The sequence below is a fragment of the Poecilia formosa genome, unplaced genomic scaffold (genome assembly GCF_000485575.1).
Source record: "Poecilia formosa unplaced genomic scaffold, Poecilia_formosa-5.1.2 Scaffold498, whole genome shotgun sequence".
Lineage (NCBI taxonomy): Eukaryota > Metazoa > Chordata > Actinopteri > Cyprinodontiformes > Poeciliidae > Poecilia > Poecilia formosa.
This window is the reverse complement of record NW_006800437.1, coordinates 183,227-199,189: the sequence shown is the minus strand read 5'-3', so window position 1 is coordinate 199,189 and position 15,963 is coordinate 183,227.

Below are 15,963 nucleotides of genomic sequence, written 5' to 3'. Positions count from 1 at the left end.
TCCAGAACATGCCAAGCATCTTGTTGGTTTAATTTAATTTATTTAATCCTGTTTTTCATCCCTGACAACCTGATTATTCTACATTCAGAGAATTAGCTACATTTAAGTGACTGGAATCGAGTTTAATTATCTGTTGGCATCAAGTCTGATCAGTGAGAAATTATTATTCAGGGAAAAGAAGAGAAACAGGGAAAACACATCAGACCCCTTTAATAAAATAATATTTAAGTGCACCACTGTTGTCTTAAAGTTGTATTTCTGTGAGTCTGAAGGGCCAAATAATACTGGCTTTGGCCTCGGGGCCCTGAGTTTGACACATGTGATGTATGCTGTACCTGCAGAAGAAGTCCCAGAGTATCCACCAAGTTCTCACAGGTTATGATGATGATGACTGACTGCCACCATGTACCAACCTGAGGCTCAGAGGAAAAGTTCTCATCTGGAATCTGATTCTAGCTTCATCTCCACAGTAGTTACTACAGAAGATCCCTGAATATTTAATGTTCACAGATCCTCTGTAGAACGAGATTTCAAATCTAAAACATCGTAAAGAAAAGCAGCTTGGAAACTGAAATACCTCCGCTGGTGTATTTGGTGTTTAACATATTAAAATAGAAAGTTATTTGTGTTTCTAGATGGGATCTCGGGTATTTAAGCCGTTAGTGGGTGGCTGTGGTCGCTAACCCACCAATACCAGAGTTCACTGGAATAAAATACGAGGAGAGAGGCAGAAACCTCATGGTGAAGCTAAGCGAGGCTCACATTTAGCCTCACTATGAAGATGGAAATATGGGAATAATGGCTTCATGATAATCCCTCAGCCGCTTGCTAAACCACTGGAGTTTCCTCACTCACTGTGTGTGTGTGTGTGTGTGTGTGTGTGTGTGTGTGTGTGTGTGTGTGTGTGTGTGTGTGCCACTCCAGATATCATCTGCCCTTTCTTAATCCCACAGAGGATGGACGTCTATTTTTGGCTCCTGTTGCTCGAAAAAATCAAGAAAAAAAGAAACATTTTCCAAATCAGAGTTGCCATCAACACTTCACCTTAAAATCGACCGACTGAAGCAGAAATCAAAGAAAACAAACAAACTGTGTTCAAATGTGACTCAAACAAGTGATGGAAATAGCAGAAATTTTCTGACCAAAACTTTAAGATCAGGACAGAAAGTCTTTGAATTATTCAAGCACTGGATCATAATTAGGTTGAGATTCAAATTTCAAAAAGAAGAATCAAGAATAAAACATAAAACAAAGAAATAAATGATTAAAAACTGGATTAAACTCAAACTGACTGATCAACTGATGAAACATTCACACTCCATCCACTAGGTGGAAATAACGTCCAGTCAAACAAACTGAAAACAGTAGAAGAAGAAATTCAAAGCTTGTTTGTGCTGATTGAGTATGAAGGTTTGAACCCTAGAACCAGACGTTGACCTTGACCTGACCTTGACCTGACCTTGACCTGACCTTGACCTGACCTTGGGCAGCTTTAACTGTAACATCAGAAACCCGTATCAGCGGTAAAACCGTCTCTTCCAGCTTCAGGCCGTTCCTGTTGTGAACTCAGTGATGGTTTTTATAAGTAGTGACATCCAGAGTGGATAAAAAAATGTCTCCAAAACTGTTTTAAACGTCACATATCCCACTTTCAGGTCAGCATAGACATAAACTACATGCTGCCCGGTGGACAGAATGAGTCTCTAACCCCTAATCTCAAGTCGCAGCTGCTCTTTGTTTTAACTGTAACGTGTTTACAGGTGAATTAGTGAAGCTGATGGATCAGAGAAATGACCTCATAATGAGGTGACATGAGCAGCTCAGCTGGGGCCTCGGCCGACTGCAAAGGGAAACAACATTCACATTTGGTTCTGACTTGGCCAGTTGACTTTAATTAGTTTGCATTAAAGTCTAAGATGTGGAAGATAAAAAGATTTAATTAGATGTAAAGGTTGCTTCGTCTGCAGCACATGGCGGAGGCTCCAGCCTGCTGTGTGTCACTGACATGTTGGTCAGCAGGGCAGCGGGTCAGCAGCGACGCTTTGCTGCTTTGCTTTTTAATGTTTTCACTGTGATGATGCATGAAAGGACATGAAAAGTTTCAGATGTGGGACTCGACAGCAGCCTGGATGAAATGTTTTTATCGTCTGCAGAAGAGCTGAGACTGGAGGTTCACCATAAACATGCAGCTCACACAAACAAAACACGTTCTTTCAAACATTCAGTCTTCTCTTTGGTTACCTATAACTTCTATTAAAGTAATGTTGCAGGAATCTTTAGGCTTTAATCTCTATGTCTTGGTTTGAGGATGAGAGAATCAGTCTTTGCTCAGAGACCTCTAATGGGAATAAGGAGCTTCTCAGTGGCTCATTTAAAGCACCGTGCAGGTTAATCCTCTGGTCGTGTCGTCGTCCCTCAGATTCCCCGTCGGAGCCCAAATCGCCTCTGAGCCGCAGATCACAGCCTGCTGGTGAGAATTCAGGGGTCCGGCTGCGCTTCACATCACATCAGAGCTTTCCTGAGCGGCCGGTCACATCAGAGCGACAAGCGTTAGCAGGCGTTTGACGTTTCACTCCATGTTTCATGTCAGCTTTGAGACGCAGCGGTTCAAAGGAGCTGAATGGAAATGCAGCCGTGGCCTCAGGTGGAAAACCGCTCGCCTTTAACAGCCTCTGAAACGTCAGCACACTCATTTATGTGTGTGTGTGTGTGTGTGTGTGTGTGTGTTAAAGTTAGCAGGGTTAAAGTTGACCTCTACTAAACGCTCAGAGGTCATTTATCTGCATAAATGTATTTCTGCAGGTTGGAACATGTTGATCCTTCAACACTGATTCATATTTATTGTCTTTTTCAATCAAACGTGTTTTTCTGCCTCTCATCCAGATTCAAACTCGTCTTTTCACTGAACCGGATCTTTTTTCCTCTGATATTTTATGATGAATATTATTTCTCAGTATTGTTGCAGATTTAAAGACTCAGTTCATTGTCTGATAAATACGTTTAGTTTTTTAATCTTTCTGCTGTTTGGATTAAACTGACTTTTTGTTTCTGTGTATAAACAAATTTTTTTGTTGTCTGAAAATAAATAAAACTGAATTGAAATGTCTGATTATTCTTTTTCTCTTTAATTCTTTCTCTTCTAACTCTTCTGTCTCTTTCTGGCATATTGATCCTTTAAATGGTTCTTTTCTTAACCTTTTTGAACCTCATGGATCTCCTCTCCTTATTTTTCCTTCTCTGGTCGTTTTACACTCAGATCTTCCTTTATCCCCTCCAGATTATCATCTTTCTCTCCTAACATATCTGACCTCCTGCTTCCTCTCCTTTTCGGAGAGATAATGCAGTTTGGTCATGTTTTCCATCCCCAGTACTGTCACCCTGCATTACCACGGAGTTTTTCCCAGCATGCCTCTGGGTTATTTGTGTGCGCTCGTCTCTGCATGTGGTTGTAAACTGGAGCTCAGGCAGCACAGAGCAATCCAGGCCTGCCAGGAATGAAGCTGTTGGGTTTTTATATAAAAATGATTTTTAAACTACATGTAGCTTTTAGTTTAGGGATTGAACAGAAATGTGTTCAGCAGAATTAGTAAAGCAGCCAGAGGCAGATCTATATGTAGATCTATAGAGCTGCTTATTGAGGCCTTTTGTCTGTTTTAACCTTCTGGTTCTTTCAAATCCTGAAACTCAGATCCTATTTTTCATCTCAATAAACTTTATCCACATTTTTACTCCAGATAATGTTGAACTGCTTTATTTCTCCTGAGTAATATTAATATAAGATCAGTTTACATGAACACAGTGAAGCGATGAGATGATGTGTGTGGAGTGGAAGTGAATTATTTAGAGTGTGACATGCAGACAGGTTCAGGATGCATGTGTTGCTTTTTTCAATCACTTTTTTTGGATTATTTTTTCAGCGTCTTTATGAATCGATGCAGCCGTATCTGATCCATCTGGTTGTTTAGAGCAAACAACATGTGAGCAACAGAAATAAATTCAGTCTAAAGATCAAATCCAGTCATTTGCTCATGTCCTCCCATCATCCTCTGTTTGTTTCCTCTAAAAAGTTACTAAAGTTAATAACATTAACACTAAAATGAAAACGCTGGTCAGACAGGAATCGCTTTGTGATCATTTCTCTGATTCAGACGAACGTCGAGTGTTTCAGGGAGGCTGGCCTACTTCTGCAGACCTAATGAAACCTTTTACTGAGCAGCAGCGTCTGCAGGGTGAGGCTGCCAGAGCTGTGTGTGTGTGTGTGTGTGTGTGTGTGTGTGTGTGTGTGTGTGTGTGTGTGTGTGCATGTGTGTGTTAGGATGCATGAGAATCCAGGTTGTTTAAAAAGCCATTTTGTTCTCTCTGAGGCCTGTGAGGGATTTTTCAGAGCCAAGCGACAGACACACCCCTGACAGGATTAGCTAAAATTAAAGTGAGCAACCTCAGAATAATTAATCTGCTTCTTTCTCTCAGCCCAGTTTAAATGTCTCCTCCATCCTGCTGCTGCGTGCGAGTCATCGAGATGTTTAAAATGTTTTCTGTGTCTCCTCCTCCCACAGGAGAGCAGCAGCACATCAGTAAAGAAGCTCCCGTCCTCCAGCCGACGAGGAGATAAGAATAGAAATTACAGAGGCACTCGCTGGAGAGGCACGGCGAGGAAGAAAAGGACTGAATGAGACAGAGAGGAGGAGGAAGGAGGAGGAAGGAGGAGGCGATGTGATGGAGAACAGAGAAACGGGAACGCTCACGCTGAGCCGTCTGCTCGCTGTGACTTCTCTGAATTCCCTGTTTTTCTTGTCGGGTTTCCTTCCCTCTCCTGCAGCAGCGCTGCAGAGGCGTGACTGATAACACACTGAGACGGTTCAGTTCCAGGACTGGACCCGAGCCGTTCGCTCTTACTGCTCATCCAGAGGAACCCAAACAGAACCCGACCTCCTGCAGCACCCAGGGAACCTCATGGACGAGATCCACTCAGGCTCCTCTGAGGTCCTATTCAAAGGCCGTATGCTCATACACGCCTGACCCAAACGGTTCAATCAGCCCGGTCCAAACGTCTTCAGGAGTTTATTAATGACCCGTTTTCTAAATGAGTCGTGTTCAAGCAAGAGAAACTTTAAAACCCAGGATGTTGGTCGTTGGGGAAGGGAACCGCCCGGTCCAGCAGCAAACCCAGTAAGTTTAGTCATGACGTGTCGTCATGGACTGAAGTGTCCTTGAGCCCCCAGCTGCTGTCAGGAAGAGGAAACACGACGTTCAGTCACGTTAAATGAAGATCAGTTCATTTACAGAATGAGGAGAAGAAGAAAGCAAACAGAAGAACTGATCTCATTCGTTTTGACTCGGAGCCTCTGGTCTCCTTCAGGTGGAATGACTAACCTTGACATATAAAGTATCTCATTGCACTTTCTATGAATAGCATCCACTGCAGGCTCGTCCCACGTGTCCGTCCTGCACATCACACGCCGTCCTGATGTCATTTCTTTCAGTCTCATCCTATAACAGATCACACCCACAGCTCCACCAGACTGGACCTCTGACCCGGTGCAGAAACATCCAGATCAGCCTTCATTCACCACAGCCTGGGAACGGTGGACCATGAACTCTGTCTGCCTACAAACCTCCGCTCCAAAAGCAGGAAGTGGACTACAACCCCAGGGCATTCTGGGTAAACACAACCAGAACAAACAGGCTAGCCTAGAGCAAAATTCTCCATTTATTAAAATCTGAAGTTGCGCTCAGTGTCTTCAGAGGTTTTCATGTTGTTTCCATGAGTGTTTCTTGGTGCAGCGCCCCCACAGGCCAGGAGGGGAACCGGTTTTTCAAAGGTTTGGTTGGTGTAACAGAAAGAGAACCACAGCAGCTGGAGATGGAACAGATGTTGAAGTTTTTGTTCCCAGTCGAACCGAGTCTACCAGGAGAAACGACGATGCAGCAGCTTGGAAACGATGGTCACCTGCCAGGCTGCAGTATTAAACTGACATGTTGGAAACATGCTCCACATTTACCTCATCAGGTGTGTGTCTGCAGTGTAATCATGAGCTAATTTTGACCCAACAGCGCTTCAGGCTCCAGGAACTTTAATGCTGAATGAAAACCAACAAAGCAGACTCCTCTATGAACAGACGCCATGATGTGACAGAGGAAGTCCTTACACCATCATCAAGAGTTAAGATGGAGGATGGAGGGAAACCTGGAGGGAAACCTGGAGGGAAACCTGGAGGGAAACCTGGAGGGAAACCTCTGCCTGAGAGGCTGGTCCACTTCACAAACAGGTGACATCAAACACGACATTCAGGTCACTCTCAACATGTCGAAGTTAAAGTCTGGAGACAAATGAGTCTGTCAGTCACTGACCCTCATACTCTGACATATTAGTTACAACTTGGCTTCATTCTGCGATGTTATTCAGTGGTTCTGTGTTTGTTCACCACAACCAGGATGACTTCAGTCTGATTTAACATCTGAGAGGAAAAACTGATGAAATGTCTTTTTGTGTTTGTAAAGATCAGTTTTTATCTGTATTCTATAAAATAATATACCAACCTGTTACAATATAACATATATTAATATTGGATGTTGTTCAAAAAGAAACCATTAACTTGCTGGCAGCTGGTTCTGATGTGTTTTTGTGAATCATCTGAAATAATTTCCTCCATTAAACTCGTTTTTGTTTTCTGTGGATGTTGATGAAGCTTTTTGTTTGGCGTTCAGATTCCTGATGTTGATTCTGGGTTACATTTACATCCTGTGTGCATAATGTCAGACTGAAACACTCACCAGGAATAATTCTGTTTATTTGCCTCTGAAGTCTTTTCACCTTGTGGATGTTTTCTTGCAGGGCGGCATAAAGAACTGCTCTGACTCCTCAGCCTGGCAGACCAGCTGTGATCTGGAGCAAAATGCAACATGTTGGTTTAACTGCAGCAGGTGAATCCAGTGTCTGCTGAGTTTTTAAGAGACATTTCTGGTTGAGAAAAAGAAATAAATATGTAATAAATACGGATCCTATGTGAACCAAGAGCTTCCAGTCCTGCAGCAGGACAGTTTGTCTTCAGATATTGGTGCTAAACTTTAAGCATTGCTTTGGGTTTTACTCTGTTTTTGTGATAAATCTTCAAGAGTTTCATCGTGGTATGAAGAAAGTTATCATCTTGGTGAATTTCTCTGTTTATCTCCAGCCTCTTGTTGCTTCTGCTGAAGATAATATTAGACAGAAGACAAATATCTCCAGCCGCGATGCAGAAAGAGGAGAACAGAGAGAGATGGAGCACATAAAGGTTGTTTTTCTGCTGCGGATCGGTTTAGTGACCAGCTCACCAACTCGCTGTAAAGCCCCGTGTTTATAGGCTGCGTGTGGGTGGAGATCATAAAATAAAGTGTTTGCTTTCAGCCTCATGCAGAGAGATTACTTATGGCATGCTGAGCACATTCAGCTGCAGAGATACCAACACTTTTCTGTTTTCTGTCTGCATGCTCTGATGCAAAACATGACATGTAGCCTCACATCTCCCTTCATAATGTAGGTTAATTGGATTGGAGCCTCCTCAGCTGCTGTGAATGAACTGAATGAGGATAATAAACTGAAGCCACTGACGTATTCCACACACAACGATGTAAACATTAAACTGAATGTACCTCCACCTGCTCAGGTCTTCAGACATCTCTGGTCGGGATGGAGTCGTTCACATTGTTACAAATAAAACTCCAGGAAAACAAAGGAATGTCTCTGGAGGATAAAAATCCCACTCATTTTATGGCAGCTGAACATTCTGGACCTGGAAAGTTGTAAATCAGTAAAATTGTAATTTGCATTTCTAAACCAAGTGTAATTCATGCAAAGGCATCTGCATGTCAGAAACAGAGCCAGGCCACATTAATGAACCTTCCACTGACTGACAGGAGACATGGACCAAAAGAACCGAACCGACCCGCTTCGGCTCTGTCTGGAAGGATGGATGGATCGACTCAGAGAGAAGAGGAAGAAGATGATTACTGGAAATAACCAGCATGTCAGGGTCAAAGGTTAGCGATCGAGTAAAGCTTAAAACATTGTTTCTCATTGGCTGAGTGTCTGGACCTGCTGAACAAGCAGCTGGTTTTTACCAGGCTAATCATGAGCTAAAGCTAACTGTAGCGACCATTTGTCCCCAAACTTAAATTCAAAAATCAAAAAACTCAAAAACTCGAAAGTGATCAAAACAAAAGTAAATCCAACTCAAATAGTCACCTGATGCACCGTGGATTCTGGTTTACGCAGCAAAAAAGGGAATCAAAGTCAAAATATAGTTCTTTGGTTTTATTTTCAGTTCAGGCAAAAGGGTTACAGGCTTCTGTTGTAGCTGTTCTCTGACTGACAAAAGAAACCGATGTGACTGATTGGCTGGTAAAAAACCTTATGACCACCCACGTGCATAATAAGCTACCTAAGACCCACCTATTTATACCGTGAAATACCCACATCCCAACCGGAAATTAATTAACTAATTATGTGAATTCCTAATCAAAGAAATTATAAACAACAAAACAAAAATTCTAATGATAAATCAACTGGAAAAAACAAACAAATAATAAGAATAAACTAAACAATTTAAATTCTAAGATTTAACCAAAACATGGGAAAATAGCTCCTACACTAACTTTGAAATGCTAACTTTCTGTCTTCTCACAGGTTTTTTCTCCACCTGGTCTGGCATTTGAACTTTTTACTTTTCATGAACATAGAAAGTTCTCCTGGATCAGTTCTGGTACTGATCCAGTTTCTGGTTCTGTTAAAGTGGAGGTTCTCTTCTCCACTGTCGCTCCACCCTCAGTATGAGGTGTAGAGTCAGAGACAACACAGCCGATTCTCTGCCCTCGTTTGTAGATACTCAAGTGAACTGAAAGTCTTTTTCATTTCAGCTACAAAACAACAACCTTCTCAAATCCAATGCAGAATATCTGATGTGCAGAAAAACAATTCTTCTAGTATCAACTGAAACTATTTTTAGACACCTTTACATATTTATGCCCCATTACCATGAAGACTGCGGTTGTTCTTTTGCATGCAAGTTTTACCGTGACACTAACAGAAACCCTTCCATAACTCTCTGCACGTCAGCCGTGTAGAATTCATAAAATCCCAGGAGACCTAAATTATAAATCACTATCATTTTAAAAACACAACAGCAGATGCATGATAGAGCACACAGTGCTGGCAGGAACCCGGCCTGCTCTGCATATCCAGAGTTTTAGTTACACAACGAGTCGTGTCGGATTGTCAGTAGAAAAGATTTTTAATTAATTCATCACTTTCAAGAAATGATGGGGATTATATAACAAAACAGCGGTGAATATACAGAGGTCTGACCCATCCCGGCTGCTCTTCACTCAGAAACAGTAAACAAGGTAGGCAGAGAGAGCAAACTCATGAATTAGTCATGCTCAAAGCGTCCGCAGCTCAAAGGAGACGAGGTGAGGTTTAGGTAGATCCAGAGTTCTGCTGCTGACTCGTACGGAGAGCTGGGTGGCAAAACTCACAAACACACACTGCTCACACTTCCTCATTCAGATTCTTTAAACGTAGCAACCAGAAAAAACAAAGAAATACATAATGTCATTTTAAAAAACAGCCAAAGATTCACAAGCAAGATGAAAATAAAAACACCCATCAGATAAAAATGAACCAAAATCTAACATTTATTAAGTTTAACCCAAGATGCAGAAAAACATGCAGCAGATTCTGGACAGTCGTGAATTAAATAAAAATGAATCATTAAGCTTAGAGACACAGCAGATCGTTTAGGTGCTGCTTTAGATTCAGTTGGTAACTTCAGATCATCAATGTGATCAATTTATTAAAATAAGTTTTATCAGTTTGTTACGGAGGGCGACAGACGCTAACAGAGAAACAAACAGAAAAACCTTCACCAAACTGGTGCACAAAACATTTGTTAGAAAAAATAAAATAAATCACAACTTGTTCGCTTTTTTCTTGATTTTCACATATCCTGTTGCAGTTGTTTTCATGTTTAATATTTTAGAAACAAACAGAGATTCAGCTTCATTAATCTTATTTTTAGCACAAATATATTAACTTGAAAATCATGGAGTAGTAAAATGATTTTGACATCAACTATATGAGTAAAGAACACCAGCTTGAATCAAACTCTAAACGCAGAAACTCAAAGTCCTTCTCAGAAATATCTGATTGTTTCAGAATCCAGATGATTTTTAGGACCAAAGACTGAAAATATAAGAACAGGATTCAGTCCTGAGTGTTTTTAAAGCTCAAAGTTTCCCTCCCAAAAAACAATCAACACATGAAATAGATAAACCAAAAGATTAAACACGGCTCAGCTGTTCCTTTAACTCGGCTCAGAGCGGCTCAGAGCTCACACCGATCTGTTAAAATGTAATTGGCTGCACTGACGACTTTTTACTTTTTTTTTCTGAGTGAAGACTCGTTCCACAAAAAGTAATTTGTCAGTTATTGCTGTCTGACAGCAGCGATTAATCTCGCAGCACATTACATTTTTCCATTTCACCTCCAGAGTGGACAGGTTTTCCTGGAGAGGATTTCTGTCCTCAGCTGAACTTCTTGGACCTCCTTGGTCTCCATCTGGATCTGAATGCAGACCTGGAGTCGACATAACCCGACATGTTGGTCTGGGTCTTTACTTTGGTAAACATGAAGGTTTAGGTGAGAAATGCTGGCATCATGAAGCAGGCTGCAGTTTGGTTTCTGTGTTTGACTCTGTAAGGAACTGAGATGTAAAACATCAAACAGCCGTAGATCCTGAAGATCTGCAGAAACCAGCCTGCAGGTCTGAAGTAGATCTAAAGTTCTCAAACAGAACAATCACAACGATGGTTAGAGAGCGACCAAACTCCAAATCCACCTTCATTTTACAGATTAACTGTCACCCCTTCCACTTTTGGCCACGCCCCTCCGTGCATTTAGGCCCCGCCCACATTTTGGCGGAGCTACACTTTCACAGGTCACATCCCAAACACTAATTGGTCAAATTTCTCTGTAGAAGTCATCATCAAATCAGAATATGAAAAGAATGAGTCATTAAAGCCCCAAAGTGATGATGAGTGGATGAGTGGAGCTGCACCTCATCCAGGATGACCTTAAAGCAGAGATGCTTCATCCAGATCTTCATTTAGCCAACATGTGAGTTATAGAAATGTAATAAAAAGAATCAACTGCAGCAATGATCACAAAGAAAAACCTTCACATGTTTCCAGACGGCTTCTTTATTGGCAACATTCACACCTCAGAGTGACGGCAGGAGACAATGACAGGCACTAGGTGTGTGTGTGTGTGTGTGTGTGTGTGTGCGTGTGTGTGTGTGTGTTCACAGGACAGGAAGGGAAGGATGGGCAGAGTGTGATTTTTGTGAGAGAGATGGAGAATAGTCAAGAGGGTGAAATCATTAATTCCTGGCATTGCAGAATGGGGGAAGCTTGGTCAGTGTGAGAAGGACACACACACACACACACACACACACCTCTCTACATATACAATGGCACATTAATATATTGTACAGATCAACAGCGCCCCCTGAATCTGAACCACATAATTACACCTGCAGTCAACTTCAGCCTGAAGCCGTAAACGTCATCCTGAGTTTTAGAGGCAAGCAGCAGGTCTGGAGGTAAAAATGTGATTTAGTTTCATCTCTGGGAAGTTGAGCTAAACCGTGGAGCAGACATGTTCAGCTTCAGCTTCTTCTTCTTCTTCGTTTTCTGCTCCACGAGGAACCACCCGATTCCCCCACCATCCCCTTATCGTCGTGGTAACAAGCCTCCTGTGGTTAATTATGCTGAAACAATACCACAATGATTCATCTGGAGCTAATCTGACATTTTCACCAAATCCCCATTCAGTGGCAGTAAAGCATCTGCAGTGTGATTGTCAGATACGGTGTCAGTAAAGCTTTTGTTTCTGAATAATGGGATTATGACCAGCAGCAGCAGATTCAGGAACACTGCAGGGAATCCAGTGTCGCTCAGCACAGACCTCAGCGTAGAAACGCAGCAGTTAGTCCTCTGATTAAATGAAAATATGGACTTGGTTCTGGAAGATACTGTTGAGTCGTATAAGTTATTCTGAAATGTTTGGCATGTTTTTAGAAGAATCTGCTGTAGACACAATGGAGGAAAGAGACCAGCATGAAGGGAAACAATCCAAACTGAGCTAACAGTTTAGCCCATTGCTAAAGTGTTAGCTAAACTGTTAGCTAACAGGCTAAACTGTTATCTCAGTTTGGATTGTTTCCCTTCATGCACTTTTGGTCACATCAAACACGCTTTGAGCATCAGGAGGGTCTGGTTTACATTTAAACTCTATGTGGAGCGTTGGACACGCTCTATACGTCAAAGGCTCCAAACGGTTCAAAACGCGCCACAACGACCCTTGACCCGCCTTTACAGAGACTCTGAATGTAAACCAGACGTGTCTGACGCTCAAAACGCGTTTGGTGTGAACATACCCAAACATGTTGAACAGTTAAACTCATCTGTTAGCTGAGTTATCTGTTAGATTAGCTAACAAACTAACAGTTCAGTTGGTTAGCTAAACTGTTAGCCAACAGACAGCTAACACCATTGTTGAACAGTGTTAGCCAACAGACAGCTAACACCATTGTTGAACAGTGTTAGCCAACAGACAGCTAACACCGTCATTGAACAGTGTTAGCTGTTAGCCAACAGACAGCTAACACCGTCGTTGAACAGTGTTAGCTGTTAGCCAACAGGCAGCTAACACTGTTGTTGAACAGTGTTAGCTGTTAGCCAACAGACAGCTAACACCGTTGTTGAACAGTGTTAGCTGTTAGCCAACAGACAGCTAACACCGTTGTTGAACAGTGTTAGCTGTTAGCCAACAGACACCGTTGTTGAACAGTGTTAGCTGTTAGCCAACAGACAGCTAACACCGTTGTTGAACAGCGCCCAGGGCTGAACCTGAACCTGCTTTACATTTCTCCAGATCATTCTCTGACCTGCTGCCGGGTTCTGGTCTCAGCTGATGGGTCTCTCAGAATCAGAACAGCTGCAGTTAAACAAAGATTCAAAATGAGGAATAATAAAGAGGAGAAGTTGTTCGTCAGCTCACACACTGACTGTAAAGACTTTCTTTAAGGTGATGGCGTCATTAAACATTCAGATGGCTGATCATACCCTCCGCATTTAAATTTAATAACCCATCGCCCTCTTTGTGCGCCTATGAGACCCTAAAATAAATGTAGCTCTTCGGTCATTAAAGTCTGATTACTTACATCCAGCACATTAAGCCTCCAAAACCACAATATTCTGGCATTTTAGATAAATTAATAATTACATCTATCAGTCTTTTCAGCTGTACTCTTCCTCAGACCTGCAGCTTTGTTCATAAACTAACCAGAGAATATTTTTAGTGATCATATTTCTATGGAAGCCTGTGAGTCTCAGTGTGTGGAGAATGTTGTGTTTCTAGTGAGGGAAGCAGAAACGGCTCGGATCTTTAGAGGAAGGAAAAAATCTGCTAAAAGCAATTGCTGCAGTTTCACTTCGGCTCTTCTCAGCGGCTGCAGGATGTGAGCGGAGCGCCCCACCCGAGTCCCTCCATGGAGCTAATTAGCAGTTAGCTGCTCTAAAGTAGACGTGCTTGAACCATCGTCTTCCTGTGTCCGTACCTGAGGTAGAATAAATCCATCATAACGCAGTGAGAACTGAGCCTGGATTACAAATGAACTAAGAGCAGACGTGCCCTTTCAGTATGACTTTCAGAAAAGTCTAATTATTTACATGACTGACGATTAAACAGAAATGCCTGAAGGGTAAAGAAAGTCAAAAATATTATCATGATTTTTATAAAACTATATTTCAGTCCACAGAATCGCAGATATAATAACAACATAGGAGAAGAAAAATATTGCTGTCAGTATCATGTTTATGCTGAAAGTTGATTCACAAAGGAAACATTAAAGAGTCGAGATTAACAAAAGCTGTATGATGAGAGTGATGTGAGGGTACTGGAGGTCAACGAGGCTTAACTGCACATATTCACTCCAAGTTTTCCTAATTAATAGGTTTGTGAGAGCGTAGTCCTCATGCTGCTGGCAGAGCCAGCCCCACATTGTTCCTGCTTCAGACTGAAGAGGCCGGCAGTAATGAGAAAATGATGGGTTTGATTAAATGACAGACTTACTTTGTGCTCAGCACAGCAGAACCAGGATGGAAATAGTCACCGCATAATAGATTTCTCTTTTTCTGATTCTTCTTTTCACATGAAAAGATAAGAAGATCAGTTCAGGAAGTGGTAAAACCTGATTATGGTCTTAGCTGGAACAAATCAATAAGCCTCATAAAGAGTTATTATTCAGTATGATGATGAGCTGGAACGCTAATGCAGGCTAATTGCTGCATTTCAGGGTTTTCTTCAAGCAGCATCAGAATGGTTTATTATCTGCAAAGTGGAGCTCAGTTTTATCAATATGGTGCATTTATTCTCACAACCTGGACTGAAAAGTTTCAGGAGAACTGAAATGGAGAAAAGCAGGTGAGAAAGAAACTATAAAACATCTTCAGTTATGATCTGGGAGCCTGAAGCAAAAACCCAGAAAATATAATAAAATATTTAAGAAAAATTAAAATGTGGCCCAACCAGCAGGCCTCCTCTCTGTCTGCTTGAATCAGAGACAACTGCTAATAATATGCCAGTTAATGATAATATAGCAAATATTATCTGTTGCTCACTTTGAATGAAACAAATTCAAATATAAAGAATAAAGAAACAGCAATCTAATTATAAAAATGACTGTTGCTGCTGTAAGACGTGTTGCTGTGGGACTCAGCAGCTCTAAACATGTTTTCTTTATAAATAATTGATAAAGAACAAACTGACCTGTTTGGTCCCTTAAGATGATCAGATGTTCAGTGGAACCAGCAGGAGAATCAGAAACGTTTCTCCGTCTCATCGGTGTCTCAGCGCCGGCGTCCTGCTGACATCATCAAACCAGGCGAAAGGTTTTACTGGCAGTCATGATTAAAACGAAGGAATCTAATGTGTTTTCATCTCCCACCGGAGGGGAGCGCCGTTTGAAATGTTTTAATTAGAAATCATTAATAAACTGAACTTTCTGAGGCTTTCCAGGCGCAGCAGCACCTGAGGCTGAGAGCGGCTCTCAACCACACAGCTGAATCTCTTAAATATGAAATTCAATTATTAAACACTTGATAAATGAGGTTATTGGAAAAGAAATGCTAAGGAAGTGGTTTACTCCCACATTCCCTCAGTTTCAGATCAGCTGGAAATCATCCTGATAAAAACCAAAAGCAGCAAAATAAAACAAACAGGAAGGAGATTTAATGTCCAGCTGCAGTGAGAAAACATTCAGTTTAACGTTACTGAATGAGAGTTCAGCCGCAGCATCGATACCTGGGAACTCTGTGTGTGTGTGTGTGTGTGTGTGTGTGTGTGTGTGTGTGTGTGTGCGCGACAGAGATGAGCTTCCTTTGTGCAGGTTGCACCACGTCTGCATCCTGCTTTAAATGCAGGAATCTGACAGTAATATTTTCTGCATATTATCTGCTGTGTCAATGTTACCAAAGCAAAGAACTGAAAAACTTTGGCTTGTTGGAGAGGAGAGGAGAGGAGAGGAGAGGAGAGAGGAGAGGAGAGGAGTTATCTGGGTGTTTTGTGTGAGTGAATAAGATGATGAAGGAGCTGAAGGCTGGCTGGTGTCGCTCCTGGAAGGGCTCTTTTTCCAAAAGAGTGTAATTTAAAGCGCAGCGTGAGGTTGATGAGCTGAAATGGACGGATACAACAGAAGGTCAGAGCGACCGAGACTTCAACCAAGAGCAGAAAGAAAAGCAAAAAGAACCATTTGGTGAAAGTGTTGGACCCTCTGTTTAAATATGACTTATGTTTTTTATCCCCTGATTATTGACTTGCTTGGCAATAGAAAGAAGTCAACTGAATTATTGAAATTGCTTCAGCTT